This window comes from Gnatocerus cornutus, chromosome 1 (genome assembly GCF_029298725.1).
Source record: "Gnatocerus cornutus isolate USDA-ARS CGAHR chromosome 1, icGnaCorn1.1, whole genome shotgun sequence".
In the NCBI taxonomy this organism is placed as follows: domain Eukaryota; kingdom Metazoa; phylum Arthropoda; class Insecta; order Coleoptera; family Tenebrionidae; genus Gnatocerus; species Gnatocerus cornutus.
The window spans coordinates 9,862,751-9,880,770 of record NC_142233.1 but is presented as its reverse complement, the minus strand read 5'-3'; the positions used below and the strand labels follow the sequence as shown (position 1 = coordinate 9,880,770).

Below are 18,020 nucleotides of genomic sequence, written 5' to 3'. Positions count from 1 at the left end.
GATTACCAATTACAATCTTTTGACGCCCCATCCCCTTTATCCAGAAACATGTTGCCATCGCAACAGGACGCAGCACACCAAATGATTTAGAAATAGCCAAACAATAATTATTATTGTTGCCCACACAAAATGTTGCCATAGACGCAAGACAAAGCAAACTTCCCAGCCTTGCGGCTCGTTCTGGGCATTATCTGGGCAAAAATATTTTTCCTGCCTAAATTTTTACGACATGCCAGTATCTAACGGTAAACGTCCTACGCTCTTCTAAAAAAGACCAAATAAAGTTGCGGCAATCCCGGATTAGAATTGCGGGTCAAAAGACATCCTTTCAAATCGAAATGTGTGAATTATCGGCGCACTATAGTAGAGTAGTAGTATAGTCATAAATCCAAGGAACTATAAAAATTTAACCGCAGCTGTTAAAAATTTTTATTTTTAACGTACACTTGAGAGAAAACCCGCCGACCCTAATATTTCGAGCTTATTAGTAAAATGATAAGAATGAGTAGATCACGACAATAAATAAACTGGTTGCGCGAATGCGAGGAATATGCTAATTTCGAGAAAGGTAGAAACGACATTGTGGCATCTTTAATCACTCTGTTGCGATTATTATCGTTGTCTTGAGCGTTTCTAGGCTTTAATGGCTTTATACTTTATGATTTATTGGCGTTGGACGTGACAAAATTAGCAGTTCCGTCAACGATCGAGAAAAATTGTTAGAAATATCGAGTGGAAATGTAAAGTGTTTGAGACCTCAGGTGGATATTTATCTAGATTAAGGTCAGATTTCCTTCGTCGATTGTATTTTTTTACAACTAACAAACAGCTTTGTTATAAAATACAATTGCATAAGAACGAACAATCACAACAATACATAATGTATGTTTGATTTGAAAATATAATTTGTGGATCACACATTCACAGTCACCACACTCTGGAATTATGTAAATCCTGGAATCAATCAGTGACGCCCTAGGGAGCCTAAAATACCCGATTTTAATATTAACTGGGCTACGAATAACAAAAGTGGGATTTTATGGCGCGACAGTAATCAGGCGAAGGCGGCATTTGCTGGAGAGACATAAGATTCTGACAGTGCAAGATTTGTAAAAAGCTTTTTGACTAATAAACTATCTAAAATTGAATTAAAAATGTTGATCTGACAAATTCGACAATTCTTTGACAACCTCATTTGCAGTTTCCAAATCTTCTAAAAGATGGCGCCACCAATGAAATTAATTTTTATTTTGAGTTTTAAGGTGGAAAAATCAACTGAAATAACAAAACAATTTGTGTAAATAACTCTTTGGTATATAATTTTTGTTTTAAATGTCTTTTAAAAGTAATCTGATTTTTTTCCGCACTGCTACAGTCATTTCGCACTAACAACGCAAAAATAGGGTTACCTACTGTTGCCACGTCTGTTACATACGTTACATACGTCTGTTACATTTTAAATGCTCTACGAGTTTCAGGCACTGCACCTTCTATACAGTTACAAATTTTAAAATTCATTCTGCTGCAAATGTTGCAATGGTGGTGTTATGTGAATTGGGTTTTAGGGTACTAAAGACGATCGTGAATGTTCTCTTAATGTAATGTGTCAAAATTTAACAACAGGAGTTGTATCTGAGGGAAATAGAGCATAATTAAGGGCTCGTACTAATTAATTGGGTTACATTCATACACAACAAAATTTATGTCCAAATGGCAAATGTCAAATTCTAGGGAACAATGATGACAACTTTAAATAAAAAAAAAAACTGTCACAGAGGAAATTTGCAACCTAAAAAATCTAAAAACCATCTGTAAATATTGAGTTCTTAAATTCGCTAATCTTCTGGTCATCGTAATCGTAAATTACTGCCACAGATTAGGCGGAGCATAACAGTGCTACAGTATCATTTTTCATTTGAAACAAATTGAAATTAGAATGAATCAAAATAATGTGAATATTATTGAAATGAGAACATGGACGCTCCACAAACTAATTGCCTCCGATAAGAATTGAACGAATTGAAACTAGAAAGTTTGAATGAGCAAACATGTGAAGCACAAAAAATAACAAAAATATTTTCTCCCTTCGTTCACTTCTTGCCCACCATTTATCGAAATGAATGAAAGTGTCCCGTTTCCCGTTGCTTCTTCAGCGCGCCTCACGCTAGCCAGTTCTTGCATTCTCTCCAGTAGCGGCGGCTGTTGTACAGCTTCTTCCGGAGTACCCGTGCGAAGAGTTCGCGAACACGCGATGATTTCCGATTACGACTTGTTGCGTCTTTTGAAAATTTGACTGTGTGACAGTGACTTTTTTGAGAAATTCGTCGTGGGGGCGTTTGGAGAAAACCATCTTTAGGAAATAAACGTGAGTTTTTTTAATTAATTTTTAGTACGGCTCACTGATTCATAACTTTGAATTATTCAGTTTTTAAGAGCACTGTTAAATTCAAATTTGACAGTTGCTTGTTACATATTCATTATTATGATTTGCTCCTTTTTGTGTTTGTGCGAGGTTTAATTGCGTGCGGATTTTTAAAATTTTATCTTTATCTTACTTCCGTAATTGATGCGCGCGGTGATCTGAAGTGGAGATAAGTAATGTAGACTCATAAAAAATACTTCTTCTCGCAACCTTCGTTATTTTAGTTCGATCATCTGTGGAAGTTATTTTATAAGAAATCTTGATGCTTATTGAATCGTATTTCATACAAGTGAATGATTGACACGTCATTTTCGATAACGAATTTTATAATAAGATTACAACTGACTTCTGTATCTTCGAAGCTTAGAAGCGGTTAATTATTGTCAGTAGTGGCTAATTAACGCAGAATAACAAGCAATGCATCTTTTTGTAGATATTATCTGTGTTCTTGTTAAGTTAAGTCATCAAATATGAAGAACATATTGACAAACTGTGATCAATAAAATGTTCAAAAAACGCATTTTTCACTAATATTTAAAATAAATTTCAAATAAAATCAAAATACATATAAATTATCTAATTAATCTGTCTCATGTATTTTATTAGATAAGCGCTCCTAGGCCAGAAAATTCTCTGATAAAGTTATTGATGTCTCATTAATATGATAATAAATAGTGCAATTAGAATTTCTGCCTTGAAATGCATCTTAAGTGATAGTTTTAACTTAATTGGTTTAAAACATACCAAATTAAATATTAGAAATTATAAAGTTAAAATGACATTTTTGTAGTTAAAAAATAGTATATTTTTATGGAAGCATGTTATGAAGCCCATTATTCAATGTTACTCAATCAACAATTATTGTTATTCATATTATATGTTATTCAATCAACAAGGTTGATATTTGCGACTCGAGTGAGCTTGAGAGCGAGTAGAGCAAATCAATTGAGTTAATAAGGGTCATAACATACTAAGCTTTATCCACGATCATTTACTGAAATAAGTATAACAAATGTGTATTAATGAAAAAAGTTATAAGAGATAGTAAACATGAAGATCATGGTAAGAGTGGTGTATTTTGTGTCCAAAATTTTAATTATTTGTAGACATTTTATTAGTATATTTTAATTATTTGATAGACAAATTTAATTTTTACAGAAAGGCAAACACGTTCAAAAATTTTCAACTTGTTTACTCACGAAATTTCAATATTTGAAGTGTTCAGAAGGTTACTAAACGAAAATTACACAAAAATTAACCGAATGAAATGATTGTCAAAATAAAATAGACATTTTTTTCTTGGCTTACTTATTAAACGGATTTTAGCCACTCCGAACCGAGTTATTTAATTATTATTGCATTAGAATTAATAATAGTATATTTTTTGTCTAAAAGCGAACAAATTATTATAAACGAAATTTTAACATCTTCTCGAAAATATTACAAAAACACGTAATTTTAAATGGACTATCAAGCGGAAGCTCCCCTTTTTGTAGTTCTTGAATTGTATCCAGATTTAATGCATTTTTAATTGCCCCAAGTTCAACATTGTTTACAAAAAGCCTTCATGAGAATAAAGAGCTTATTAGACTTATGCAATATCAATGTTTTGAATGCTCTTGCTTCATAAATTTGTAAGTTATCTATTCATAAGATTCAGAAGAATAGTTAGGATGAAAGTTTCCGCATTCATCTCACTAAAATTTGTATTTTGATGTTCTTGAGTCTTGAGAATGGATTTGACCTTAAACCCACCTTTCAGGGTACTAAAACGTAAAAAAAATTAAAAAAGAGTGGTTTAGAAATAGCAAATAGGTAATTGCTGGTTGTTAACTTTTGCTTTTGGTTGAAGCATGAACGACTTTAATTGGTTTGGTATGAATAAATATTCGAAGATTTATGCCACTTTGCAGATATCCTTCGTTCCAAATTATTTTGAACTACTCCATTACAATCGATTTTGTATCGAAAAAAGTTTGAACTGATATTTTTATTCTTTCCGTAGGTATTAGGTGATGTTACTAAGTTGAAAGATGCGTACTATTTCACTCTACCTGCTCAGATGTAATAATAACAGTTATTACACAGTATGACACGCATCAGACCGATAAAGGAACGTGACGAACGTATCAATTTATTAGCTACGAATAAGTTTTTTCAAATGTCGATCTTTCTTCAATTTTTTATTTTGTTTACATGTCCACATACAAGACAAATCACTGTTACTTTATGGATGTGTTCAAATTTTTGTATTTTTTTTTCAATTTTGGATATTGCCAGCACTACATTCGAATAACACCGAAGTTTCCGTCGTACTTTCCTAATATTAACAGTCAGCGCTGAACGGATAAAATAAACGCCCTGTATATTAAAGGGGAAAATAGCTATTTAGAGTAGAATGAATAAAGACGAATTTTACGCACAAAAAATAATTTTGTGAAATTGTTTATTTACGTGTGTCATACATTTTTTTCAATTTTGTAAGATTAAAAAAAATGCTTATGTAGGTACTCTTTCTCTTAAACTTGATTTTTCTGGCAATAAATTGAATATTGCAACTGTAGATTCATTTAGAACATCTTGTGGGATAACTTCTTTGGTTATTTATCATTTCAAACACAATTTCAAACTCGGCAAATTGTAGAATTTGCGTGAAGTGTCACGTATTTTACAAACAAGCCATCCGAAGCAAGAAAATTTCAATAGTAGTGCTTTTTTTTTATTCGCGTTGACAATAAAGTATTGCTGTAATCATTTAATTCATCCTTTTGAATAAAATATTGTTTTAATGATCATATTTATTATATACCTAATGTCGCAGAACTCATGACATCTATACATCTATACAGAATACGAATTTGAAATCAAAATTTTGATATTTAATAGTATTCAAACAAGGACGAAAAACTGAAAGACAATTTCGAAAGCTTTTTCATAGCTAGAATAGCCATTTCAAATTTCTATGTAACAACATCGCAGTGTCAGCTTAACAAATAGACAACTCGGCTGTCCCAAGCAAAAATACAGTATCTGCTTTAAAAAAAATAATTCACTGAACCTAGAAATTATTAAATTATTTAAAATGCTTTCACAAATGATTTGAACTCTACTTTTGTCATTTGTCTGGAGATTTTTAAATGACAACAAAATAAATGACAAGTGTAATGTTAAAATCATTTGTGAAGGCATTATAAATAAGTAATTTCTAAGTTCAGTATTTTTTTTTTAAAGCAGATACTGTGTTTTTGTTTAGAACAGCCAAACTGTAGGTACTCTGTATTTTACGGATCCTAGCAATTATAACCATCGTCTGTTGAACGATTGTGATTGGCTACCGTATTTTAGTTCTACCTCGACTTATCATTTGACTTAAACATTTTTAGTTTTTAAATTTTGATTTCGTATGCCTACATGTGCTTGTTGTTTTTGGGTTATGAGTTCTGGACCACCTGCATAAAATTTGTAATTGTAAAAGAATATTTCATGTAATTTTTTTGATGAAAATCATGTTTCCAATTTTTAAAATATTTGAGCTTTAAATGAGCGAATTTAAGAAGAAGGCGCGCCATTTAGCCCAGATGAGAGAGTCCCTGCGCAATCCCAAACTAGCACTTTTTTTAAATAACTGAAAATGCATGTAAAATCCAAAAAGAATCTAAAAAGAATTTGGAGAATGTAAAGAAATCCAAAAAAATATAAGATCTAAAAAGACTCCAGAAGAAATTATTGAAGATCCAAAAAATCAAAGAATAATCAATATAGAATTTGAAGAAAATCCAACAAAAATCTTAGACAATTCATAAGTATAAAAAATGTAAAAGTGAGTAATTTATACGAATTCAAGGCTCTAAATAGACCAAAAGAAATAAAAAAAATCTAGAAAACCTAAGAAGAATTAATAAAATCTAGAAAAAATTTTAGAGGAACCAAAGAGGTACTTTTAGACTCTGAAATATAAAGAGATTTTAGAAAAACTCGAACAAGATTCCAAACAGATTAAAAAGAATTTAAATAAGATCTAAAGATTCCGAAAAGAAATCAACAAGAACTATGGATTTATGCAGTCTAGTACAAGGTGTTTATAAATGTTTCTAGCATCAAGGGTGGCTCTGGAATTCCTGTCGTACACTATTTTGCCGCTTTGTTTTCATAGTGAATATAACTATTTTAAAAATTATTTATAATGTTATTTACGTCAGTGACGTTTCAGTTACAGTTTTGTGTTCAAGTTTTTGATTTTCAGGTTTCAAACCACAACAAGAACAGTTTATTTCTCAAAACTTACTTTGCTCCATGTTTGAGGTCAACTGCAAATGTCAGTTGAAAAGTCGAAACCCACATTTGTAATGAGCGGCAAATTTCTTTGACATTTCATAGCCACCATTGATGCTAGAAACATTTATAAACACCTTGTACAATGCAGAAGAGGGTATCTAAACAAAAGGTAAACAGAAAGCAAACAAAATATAAAATTACTTTTAGAAAAACTAGAATCTAGTATATTATAGTCTAAGAAAAGTAGACAAATGTAAGGAGGGGGGGAATCTACAAATAGTCTCATATTGATACAAAGATGTGTCGATTTTTGTTGATCGTAAACTCTACTCATATTAGAAACGGTAACTGTCAAAATTTTACATAATGAACATACTATAATACAGTGAGTTTTTTTAGAAGTAGCAATGGGGATTCCTATGTTAACTTAAAACTATAAACAAACAATGTAATTTTTTGAAGCATTCGTTTTTGTCTTAAAGGTGTGTGTTTTAACCAAATTAAAAACATTTTAAATTATTTTATTGTAAAGATAATTATAACAAAACTTGGGGTTAAAAATTTTGCATCGTACCTATAATCTCTATGAAACAAGTATGTATAGTCCTTTGCAGAAATCCTGTTCATCAAGTTTAGACTTTCCAAGAGCTCAGTTGCTAAGTTTTAAAATCTACTAATAAGTTTATTTAAAATCTTGAATAGGTCGGCAAATATCAAAATTTGTAGAAGGAAAGAAAAACAAATATAAAAACGATAATCAAAAATATAATTAAATAATATAAAATATGTACATACATACTTGAATTGGAGCATTCGAGCAATAAAAAAAATTATATATACAGGGTGTCCCAGAACTCATGACTCACAAAGCAAGAGAGAGTGCCGACAGCAATACAGATTTCTAAACAAAAATTGATTGAAGTTTAATAGTATTCGAGAAAAGATGAAAAATTAACAACCAATCTCGAAAGCTTCTTCTAGAAATGAAGTAAAAAGCCATCCCAATTTCCTAGACAACGAGAGTCTGACCAATGGGCGATAGTATGTGTCCATAGTTACCAATTTTCAAATACTACTCAGCATCCGGATTGGCTAATGTTTTCTTGTCTTAACCCGATTATTTTTTTAACTAAGAAAATTTTTGTTTTCAAATTTTGGTTGAGAATTGTTGCCTTTATAAGCCTTTTTCCTCTGGGTCACGAATTCTGGAACACTTTGTATAATAAATGGGAAGAATACAAAGAATCGTGGTCATACGAGAAATTCGAAAAGTTGAACAAATTTGGGAAATCGAACGCAATCCAAAAATTCAAGAAATTAATGACTCTGAGGAATAAAATGGAATAAAATGTATTTTAACATGAGCAAAAATCCTGAGCAATCCTCCTAAAGAATAAATAAATAATTAAAAAATGTAAATAATTTAAGCGAAAAATTTAATGCAGTACTTCAAAAATCTGAAAGACTTAACATAAACATAGTATTGTAGCAATTTGAAAATTTTCAAAAATATTACATATACAGGGTCCGGCAACACTTGTGTCCACCCCCAAAATCGTCTTTAATTTTAAAGTTACAATTTTGAAAATTTGCGTACGCTCATAGTTGACAAAGCTCTAGAAGCTGACGCAAAAATTTGTTTTTTATCACGGTTTGGTTGGCGTCGCGACGCCTAAGAAGTATAATTTTTAGCGATTTTTGAGTTCTTGCGGAAATATTCGCGATTGCATTTTTTTTTCAACATAACTGTGATACAAACATCTGAGTTTTTATTTTAAATCTAGTGCAAATTGTGTTTAAAATTTGCGAAAAAAACACTGTTTTATCAAGTTAGTTTTCAAAATTCTGACAGCGCAGCGGCAAACTACGTTTACACCAAAATTTCACAAGTCACTTCATTCACTCTTATAAAGGTTAATTTTGATTAACACGGGCATGTTGCACTTTATGGACACCAGAAATCGTTAATTTACATCCACAAAGTGACAATTTCACCAATTAAGACTTTTGTTACAATCTAAAGCGAGCCAAAGGATAGATGTCATTTGTGACACAAGATGTTGACAGATGGGTGTAAACGTTGTTCCCAATTTTGACGTAATGAAATTGGAAACTAACTTGATAAAACCGCATTTTTTTCTCAAATTTTGAAGACAATTTGCATTGAATCTAAAATAACAACTGAGATATTTTTTACACATTTTTATTGAAAAAAAATTAAATTATGCGTTGATATCACAAACTCTCACAATTACCTAAAAATTACATTTTTAAGGCGTCTCGACGCCAAAACTATCAGTGACACAAAACAAATTTCTGCGTCAGCTTCTAGAGCTTTGGCAACTGTGAGCGTATGCAAATTTTCAAAATTTTATCTTTAAAATTAAAGACGATTTTGGGGGTGGACACAAGTGTTGCCGGACCCTGTATATCTAAGAAATATGAAAGAATACAAAATATGTAGTTGTATGTATGTACTGAAATAACTATTTTAAATCTTTCAAATCTCTTAAGAAAACGTAAAAAGTAATCAGAATGACAATATTTAATGTTTAATTTTTTGCATAGGTATTTTGTTAAATCTCATACATTATATGTTTGCACCACTAATATTATCTATCAAAGAAATATTACATTCGTATAGAAGGTAAAACTACTTGTTTATAAGCCTGGTAACAACTTTTTATAAATTCTAAGCGTGTATTTCCGCAAAATATCATTTTCACTTATTAATATTTACCAATTTAACAAACCACACTGGTATTTAGGGTAGCATAAAACCAGAGAAAGCCAAGTGACATGTTTGAACCCGTTGTTTCGGATCAATTTCATTCCGCATCCTACATAACGTTTTTCATACAGTTCGCTCCAGAAACAACACTTGAAACATTTCTCTTTGTTGAAAAAACGTGGAATTTTTTAATTGGCACCAAATTTTATAGACTACATGTCAATTCCCTATCGCTTTTCAATTCGTCACGCTATTTTTGGAATAAAAAATTAGATCACGTCCTATTCTAGTCGATAGTAGGAGGAAATTCGAGTATGCTATTGATAATAATTAAGTTTAATTATGCGATTAAATCCATTTAGCGTTAAATATAGACTTCTTCATCACGAAAGTTAAGATTCATATCACGTCGCATGCCATTGTAAAAGCGTTCAAATATAATTGAACATGATGACTTAAAAAAATGTGACAGAGGTACCCAAGCTAACTTCTTATACCTATCAACATTATCAAAGCCCACTTGACCTCTCCCCTTCAATAGCCATCAAATAAAAGATACGCAATTAGACTCTCAAGAACGCATTTTTTTTAAACACTCTAAACGTTGAGGACTTTTCGTGACTGTTGACCCCAACAAGGTACAAGAAACTGAATTAATAAATCAACAGGCGCACGCCATGGTAATAATTGAGAGGTCGCTGAAGAAAAGTGCATTGTTATCGATCACGCGAACTAATTATGCACATACCATCACTTGTTACACAATGGTAATTATGGTAGGAAGCAGATGGATTTCTGCTCAACACTCGCGCTAATAGAACGAAAAAGAAAATGAAGAATTAATTATGATTATTGGATGTGCGGATGCCGTAACCGGACAGGAATTTCGGTACCATATGGTAAAGCCTGTGATAAAGGATGCCGTTAAGATGCGCGATTTTTACAGTAGACTTTATAAATCAAAACAGTCGATGAGTGAAAAATTGTGAAATAGTCCTTATTTGGATCCTGCAATAAATAGTTATTTACATTCAAGCAACTGTAAGTAGGATTTTACGGCTTGACAGGTGGCATTTGCTGGAGAGACGGAAAATTTTTACAATGCGAGAGTTGTCAAAACATTTTTAGGCGATAGGTAAACCATCAAAAACTGAAATATAAAAGTCGATACGCCACATTTGACAAAGTCTCTTGCAATTTCCGAATCTTCTAACAGCTATCAAAACAATTTATTTTTATTTTTAAAGTGGAAAAATCATCCGAAACAATAAATGAAAATTCATTAAATACCCAACTCCAGAAACTCTCTTATTTGGAAAATTTCTTTTCTTCTAATTACATACGTTGTTATGAGGGAGTAGCAGACGAATTTGTTTCAAATTACAATTAAGTATTAATTAGTGAAAGTTGGTTCACATTTGTCTGGTAGCAATAAAGTTTTTGCTTGATAAATGAGATACAAAAGATTTCACCATCGCGATAAACACTTCAATAAAAAAGTGAGATGTTATTGAAAATTAATTCGATGATTGCTGGCGGCGTTGTTTGGGTATTTTCATTAGATAAAAATATGTTATTATGTGAAAGTGGCGGGTTTGCTTGTGGTCTTGTAAAAAGTTTATGCAAAAAGGGTTTTTCAAACGAAGTTAAAAAAGTGTGAATACTAATTGGGTAGCTTTCCTGTGTGGTAATGTTAAATAATTACGAGGTCAAAAAATAAGACGTGTAATTCTATTAATAAGAGAAATTTTAAATTTGTTGTTTTAAAATGATAGTGCACAATACAAAATTAGAAGTTTCATAAATTAACATATTTTTTTGCTAGTAAAGGCCACATAATAATTAAGTACTTAGCGCGGGTACGGTTGCTTTACACGATAACGCCTGTGGTGCTTATTACGTTTTTTGCACGATTAGAAAAAGAATCATGTTACAAACTATATTATAAAAAACTAGTTGTCCTTGATTTGGTTGCTATGTAAATTAGTTCCTGTCAACCACTGTCCACATATTGTAGTGTTTACATGTGATAAAATGGATAATCCTGAGCAAAAATTCAGATGCCCGAGAATATTCAATTTTTCTGTACTCAAAGTCGAAAAAATGTTGTGGTTGTATGAATTTTTTGAAGTTTGACTTACTGCCCTAGGGTCCTTAAAAGATTTACCGCTTTAACAATCAAATCCGGGTTGGAAATTTGACATCGCCGGAAGTAAATTGATGAAAATGACCGATCGCGTAAAATCCAAATTTTTATTGAGTTTACTTCCGTTTTTTTGTTTATTTTTATTTATTATTATTTTATTAATACAGGGTGATTTTTTAAAAGCGGCAGGCGTTGTAGAATTTTTATTTATGAACCGATTTCAAAAATTTAAAAAAAACAAATTAAATGGTTTTTAATTTTCTATAAACTGATAATTTTAAAAATTTTCTAAATGTCTTAGTATCTTTTGGGCGATACTCAACTTTCTTATTTTAAATTGACACCCATATTTTTTTTTTTCATAATTTAGAAGATATTAATTTTCTTGATTCAGAAATGTGTAATATGTTCTAATTTTACAAAAAATATTAAAAAAAAAATATCAAAAATGAAAAAATTGAGGCAATAAAAGTTAATAAAATCTAGGTGCGTGGTGTCAAATAAACAATATCGTTATTGCAATGTCAAAAAGCAGCAAATAACAGAAAGAACAAATTTTCTTTCAACAAGATGGGGCTACACCTTACAATGCACAATGCATAGGTGTCAATTGTGCAATAAAAAAAACGGTATGGCGTTTCAACAGTATTTTAATTAAATTAGGTAGTTGTGTTTTCTGATTTGTAATTATTATTGTCTTTTGTTATTAATAATTTCAAAAAAAAATGCCGATCCATTCTGTTATTTGCTGCTTTTTGACATTACAATAACGGCATTCTTTTATTTGACACCATGCACCTAGATTTTATTAACTTTTATTGCTTTTTTTTTCAATTTTGATATTTTTTTTTAAAATATTTTTGGTTATAAAAGTAGAACATATTACACATTTCTGAATCAAGAAAATTAATATCTTCCAAATTATGAAAAAAAAATGGGTTCCAATTTAATTTAATTAATTTAATTAATTTAATTTAATTAAAATAAGAAAGTTGAGAATCGCCCAAACTTTTTTTTTTTATTTAAAAATACTTTTAAAGATTTTTCATGTTCTGCGAAGGTTTTAAGGAGTCTTAGAAATTTTTAAAAAGGTGTTTAGAGGAAATCTTTTCTTTTAGTGAGTTTAAGAGTTTTAGAAGAACTTTAGAGATCCTAAAATATCTTAAGATGTCCTTTTGGTTACTTAAAGCTCGAGGTTCTTTCATATCCTTGGAAGTTCTTTCCGATTCTTGGAGGTCCTTTTAGATCCTTGAAAGTTGTTTCAGATCTTTGAAAGTTCTTTCAGATTCTTGGAGGTCCTTTTAAATTCTTGGAGGTTCTTCCAAATTTTTGGAATTTCTATCAGATTCTTGGAGGTCCTTTCAAATCATTTTGATCATTTTCTGATTCTTTTGTTTTTATCACATGTTCAAATTCCTATTTCCTTTAAACATTTTATGCAAGACTTTCAAACATTTGCAGATTTAAAAAAAAAATGAGATTGACAAAAATTGACAAATTTCTTATAAAAATACAAACTTTAAACTTTTGTTTTCTTTTTGACTCATTTATAAACTAAATAATTTCCCCGGATCTTTTGCATTTTTATATCTTTTAAATTTGCAATTTTTGTGTTCGTTTAATTAGTCAAACACATTTTCTCTGTTTGGGCTTTAGACTTTATACGCATTTCAAAACCAAAGCTGCAGATATTTCGAATGACAGCTTAGATTCCACGTTCAATCGCAACTTTGTGTGAACTAGAGCAAAAATGAAGAAAACATGTAAAATTAAAAAAAAACAGTAAATGTACGCTCAAATTCAAATCGAAATTCTCATTGCAAAGGTTATTTCTTTAATTGGAACATAAAATCTAAAATAAATTTCTTGGAATAATAAAATTAATATATTATAACATTATTATTTATTTTCAATACACAAGCCAATTAAAGATAGTCAAACTAAATAAAATCAAGCACCAGGATGGAAAACGCCGTTAACAGTTTATGCATTCTGCAACATTAATTTTAGTGCCAATAAATTAATTTTTATATTAGAAATATTTTGCAAAAATTGGACAAATAGGTAACTTTTTATAAATTTCAAGCTGGTGACACCGTTGTCATAAAATTTTTATGTCAAATAAGTAGGTAAAATACCTAGACTCATATTTATGTTTCTGTGTCTCTAAAATAATTATCTCGTTTTACGAGTCTAAGAAAATTAAAATCATGTTTAAGTGCCCGTTTAGGTTTCATTCTTTTTTTGCACTCTTTTCCGCTATTTATAACTTGTCGTCTTCCTATAGAAGATAATAATCAAGTCATCAGTATGTTTAGTAGTTTTTTTTACACAGAAATTAGTTACCATTCAGTTGCCATAATTTTCGTTTTCCCGTTGTGACCCACCATTGAAGTCTCAATTAATTATTATCTTAATTTGCTCCGTCTGAAGAGTGCCGAATGACAGGACCAATTAAAAATTCCGTACGCAAATTCTAATTACGGTAATGTATCTATTCTCTCATTCATATCGAAATAAATTTCCCATGCCACTTCTTGGGAAATAGCCAACACTTAAGTGAGAAACCGATAGTAGAACACAACATATTCTCGAGTTCACGCGATCGAAAATACAAGGTCGTGTGATCAACAAAACTTTCTTCACATCATTAATTCAAGACGCTATCGGTTTTATTGGGAAATTTAACAGAATTCACTTTCATCCGATCAGAAAATCGGAACCACCGTAACTTCCTCCCGAAATGCACTTGCAGAAAATCGCATTTGTTCGATACAATCGACTTTCACGCCGGCCCAATTTCTCACTGATGAGAACAAACATGTGGACGATTTATCAGGAAGCCGAAGTGAAAATCTTTGGTCGGAAGAGAAAAAATTAATTTGAGAAATTAGATTAGAACTTAATAAAGCATTAAAGTAACGTCGTGGGCGATGAAGCGTTGCAATGAATGAAATGGTCTGTGGTCCTCATTTTTGTAATTCCTTAGAGCACTAAAGAAATTCTTGGGATTGTGGCGTGACGGAAGATTTGTCGCGCGAAAATGAAATACGGACGGAAAAATTAGATCTAGACTAATCCACGTGTTCTATTATGCAACGAGATCGTGGCAGAGTCCGTTATAATGCACTGCGTAATTGCTGGTATCTAGACGCTGCTTGAAATGAAGACACGTGCAGATATGCGCGCGTGAGGCACGAACACTGGCCAAAAATGAGGGAATTTTTGATTTGCAAGTATACATAAAACTTTTTCTTACAAAAGAAAGAAAACAGCGAAGTGAAGGATGAAGGATGACCTTAAGCTACTGAAAAGAAAAGTGAAAGAAACGAGACACCTTTATTTCAGTAGCTGCTGAATATTCAGAAATGTGTTTTAGTTTCTTTCATTAATGAAAGTCTATAAATCACACGCTTAAAACTGTATTTTGTCAAAATTGACAAGTTTTTAGTCTTAAAGATATAAAGTTCAATAGTGCTATGAAATTTCACTTTTGACCAACTATTTGTATGTAAATTCACTACAAATTAATCACTTTGATAAATTAATTAATCACACAGGTGTGTCAGACGTCGCAAAAAACTTGTAGAATCTGAAATTCTGTACTTGAAAAAACATGAAAACACATGTTTATTCTTTATTCTCTACATCAAATTTCGCTTTGTTGTATACCTGGACCAATGGAACAAATTAGTTCAACTGAAGAGTTTTGGGACACTTCAATAGTTCACTGCTTTTGTTAGACCGAGAAAAAAAATCTTAGCTACAATGGTCAAGTGCGAGCAAAGCGAGAATGAAATTCCGTATTTATTAATAGCCGGCACAATGGACCAAATGCAGACAAATCTAAAATTTTGTACTTAAACCAACATTAAAATGCAATTTTCTAGATAAAATTCCGCATTCTTTAATACCCGCCAAATCAATTCAACTGTTTTGGGTTGAGTTGAGTTGAGTTTTGGGACACTGTATAGTTCTATTGCTTTTTTAGAGTAAAAAAATCTTACTCAAAATGCTCAAGTGCGAGCGAAGTGGAAATGAAATTCCGTATTTTTTGATATTCGACCGATGGATCAAATCCAAATAAATTTGAAATTTTGTACTTGATGTATTCTCTATTCTCTACATAGAATTTCGCATTTTTTAATATCCGGCTCGATAGACCAAATTAGTTCAATAGTGTAGTTTTGGGACACACGTCTTATTCGATTAGATTCTGAAAATCACTTAAAAAAAAACTTTAAACAACACAGGTCAAGTGCGAACGAAGTTAGCACTGTTTTTTACATCAAAATCTGTATATTTTAAGATCCATCTCAATCAAATAAGTTAACTTGATATACTGTGCCGCCCGTACCTTTTAGTCTGATTAGACGTCAATTTTCGCAACTTTTAATATCCAGCTTGATAGACGAAAAAGGTGTAACTATACAGGGTCCGGCAACACTTGTGTACACCCCTAAAATCGTCTTTAATTTTAAAGATAAAATTTTGAAAATTTGCATACGCTTATAGTTGACAAAGCTCTAGAAGCTGATACAAAAATTTGTTTTGATATCACGGTTTGTTTGACGTCGCGACGCCTAAAAAGTATAATTTTTAGCGATTTTTCAGTTTTTGCGGTAATATTAGCGAATTCAATTTTTTTTCAACATAACTGTAATACAAATATTTGAGTTTTTATTTTAAATCTACTGCAAATCGTGTTTAAAATTTGCGAAAAAAACGCTGTTTTATCAAGTTAGTTTTCAACATTTTGACGGTGCAGTGACAAACTACGTTTACACCAAAATTTCACAAGTCATTTCATTCACTCATATGAAGGTGAATTTTGATTAACTCGGGCATGTTGCACTTTATGGACACCAGAAATCGTCAATTAACATCGACAAAGCGACAGTTTCACCAAGTAAGACTTTTGTTACCATCTAAAACGAACCAAAGGATAGATGTCATTTGTGACACAAGATGTTGACAGACTGGTGTAAACGTAGTTCCCAATTTTGACGTAATGAAATTGAAAACTAACTTGATAACACAGTATTTTTTCCTCACATTTTGAATACAATTCACATTAAATCTAAAATATCAACTGAGATATTTTTAACACACTTATACTAAAAAAAAAATCAATTACGGGTTGATTTCACAAACCTTCACAATTAGCTAAAAAATACATTTTAAGGCGTCGCGACGCCAAAACTATAAGTGATAAAAAATAAATTTTTGGGTCGGCTTCTAAAGCTTTGTCAACTAAGAGCGTACGCAAATTTTCAAAATTTTGTTTTTAAAATTAGACGATTTTGGGGGTGGACACAAGTGTTGCCGGACCCTGTATAGTTTTTAGGTATCTGTATAGTTCGATTACATGAAAAGAATCACAAAAAATTCTCAACCACAAATAACTGGTATATTTTAACATAAAATTCCACCTTTTTTAGGTCCGGCTCGATGGACCAAATTAGAACAATTGTATAGTTTTTGGCTATGTGTATAGTTTGATTACATTTGTACGATTACAAAACAAATTCTTAACCACAATTAACTGGTCAAGAGCGAACGAAGCGAGCATTGTTTTTTACATAAAATCCCGCATTTTTTATAATATGATAATGCATAGTTTTGAGCCACCTGTATTGTTTGATTTGATTACATTCATAGAATTACAAAACAAATCGCGACCTACAAATAACTGGTCAAGTGCGAGCAAAGCGAGCACTGTATTATACATCATTGTCCAAGTCGTTTATAATATGCTTTGATGGATCAAATCGGACAACTGCATAGTTTTGGATCCCCTGTATAGTTCTATTACAACACAAAAAATATCCCATAAATAACCGATCAAGTGCGAGCCAAGCGAGCACTGTTGTAATACATCAAATTTGGCGACTTTATGTATTTGTTTTAAATACAGGGTGTTGGGAAAGTGGCGCACCACCTTGAAAGGGGGTAATTGGGTGGTCCCTCAGAGTACCAAAAACATGTTAAAAAGAATTCCAGACTTTCTGTTTTCGCAGGAAGACCAAAAGAAGATTTGGAAAATGGCAACATTGCAGAACTCTACCCCCATAATTTAAATTTCCAGTATTCAAGGCCATAGTAACGTTGCTGTTGTATTGTTGGCGTTAGTTAGGTCGGCTCATAAACGAGTAATTATGGTTTCACGTGAACGATGCCACACTGATCGAGATTGTTGATTCAAAAATCTTGTTAACAGTTTTCAGGCATTTCTTACAAGATTTTTCCGATTTTTTTTTGCACCATGCCATTGCGCAAAGGCTCCTTTAGACAACAAATTCATTTGAATGTAAAATTATTGCACAGAAATTGTTAATTTTCGCATCAAACTTTGCCTCTTCAATCCACCATAACTCGAAAAATTGAAGATATGGATTTTTTTTAACATTTTTTCGGTGATCTATGGCATTGTCCGATGATACAGT

General features: G+C 31.4%; 1 protein-coding gene across 1 annotated transcript in view; it reads left to right on the top strand.

The window, feature by feature from the left end:
* The first annotated feature begins 2,185 nt into the window (after positions 1-2,185).
* sha (shavenoid) overlaps positions 2,186-18,020 on the top strand; it is an 82,674-nt gene continuing 66,839 nt past the window's right edge. Inside the window, exon 1 of the mRNA XM_088032923.1 lies at positions 2,186-2,365. The gene's annotated coding sequence lies outside the window, so the exon portion shown is untranslated. The remainder of the gene's footprint in view (positions 2,366-18,020) is intronic.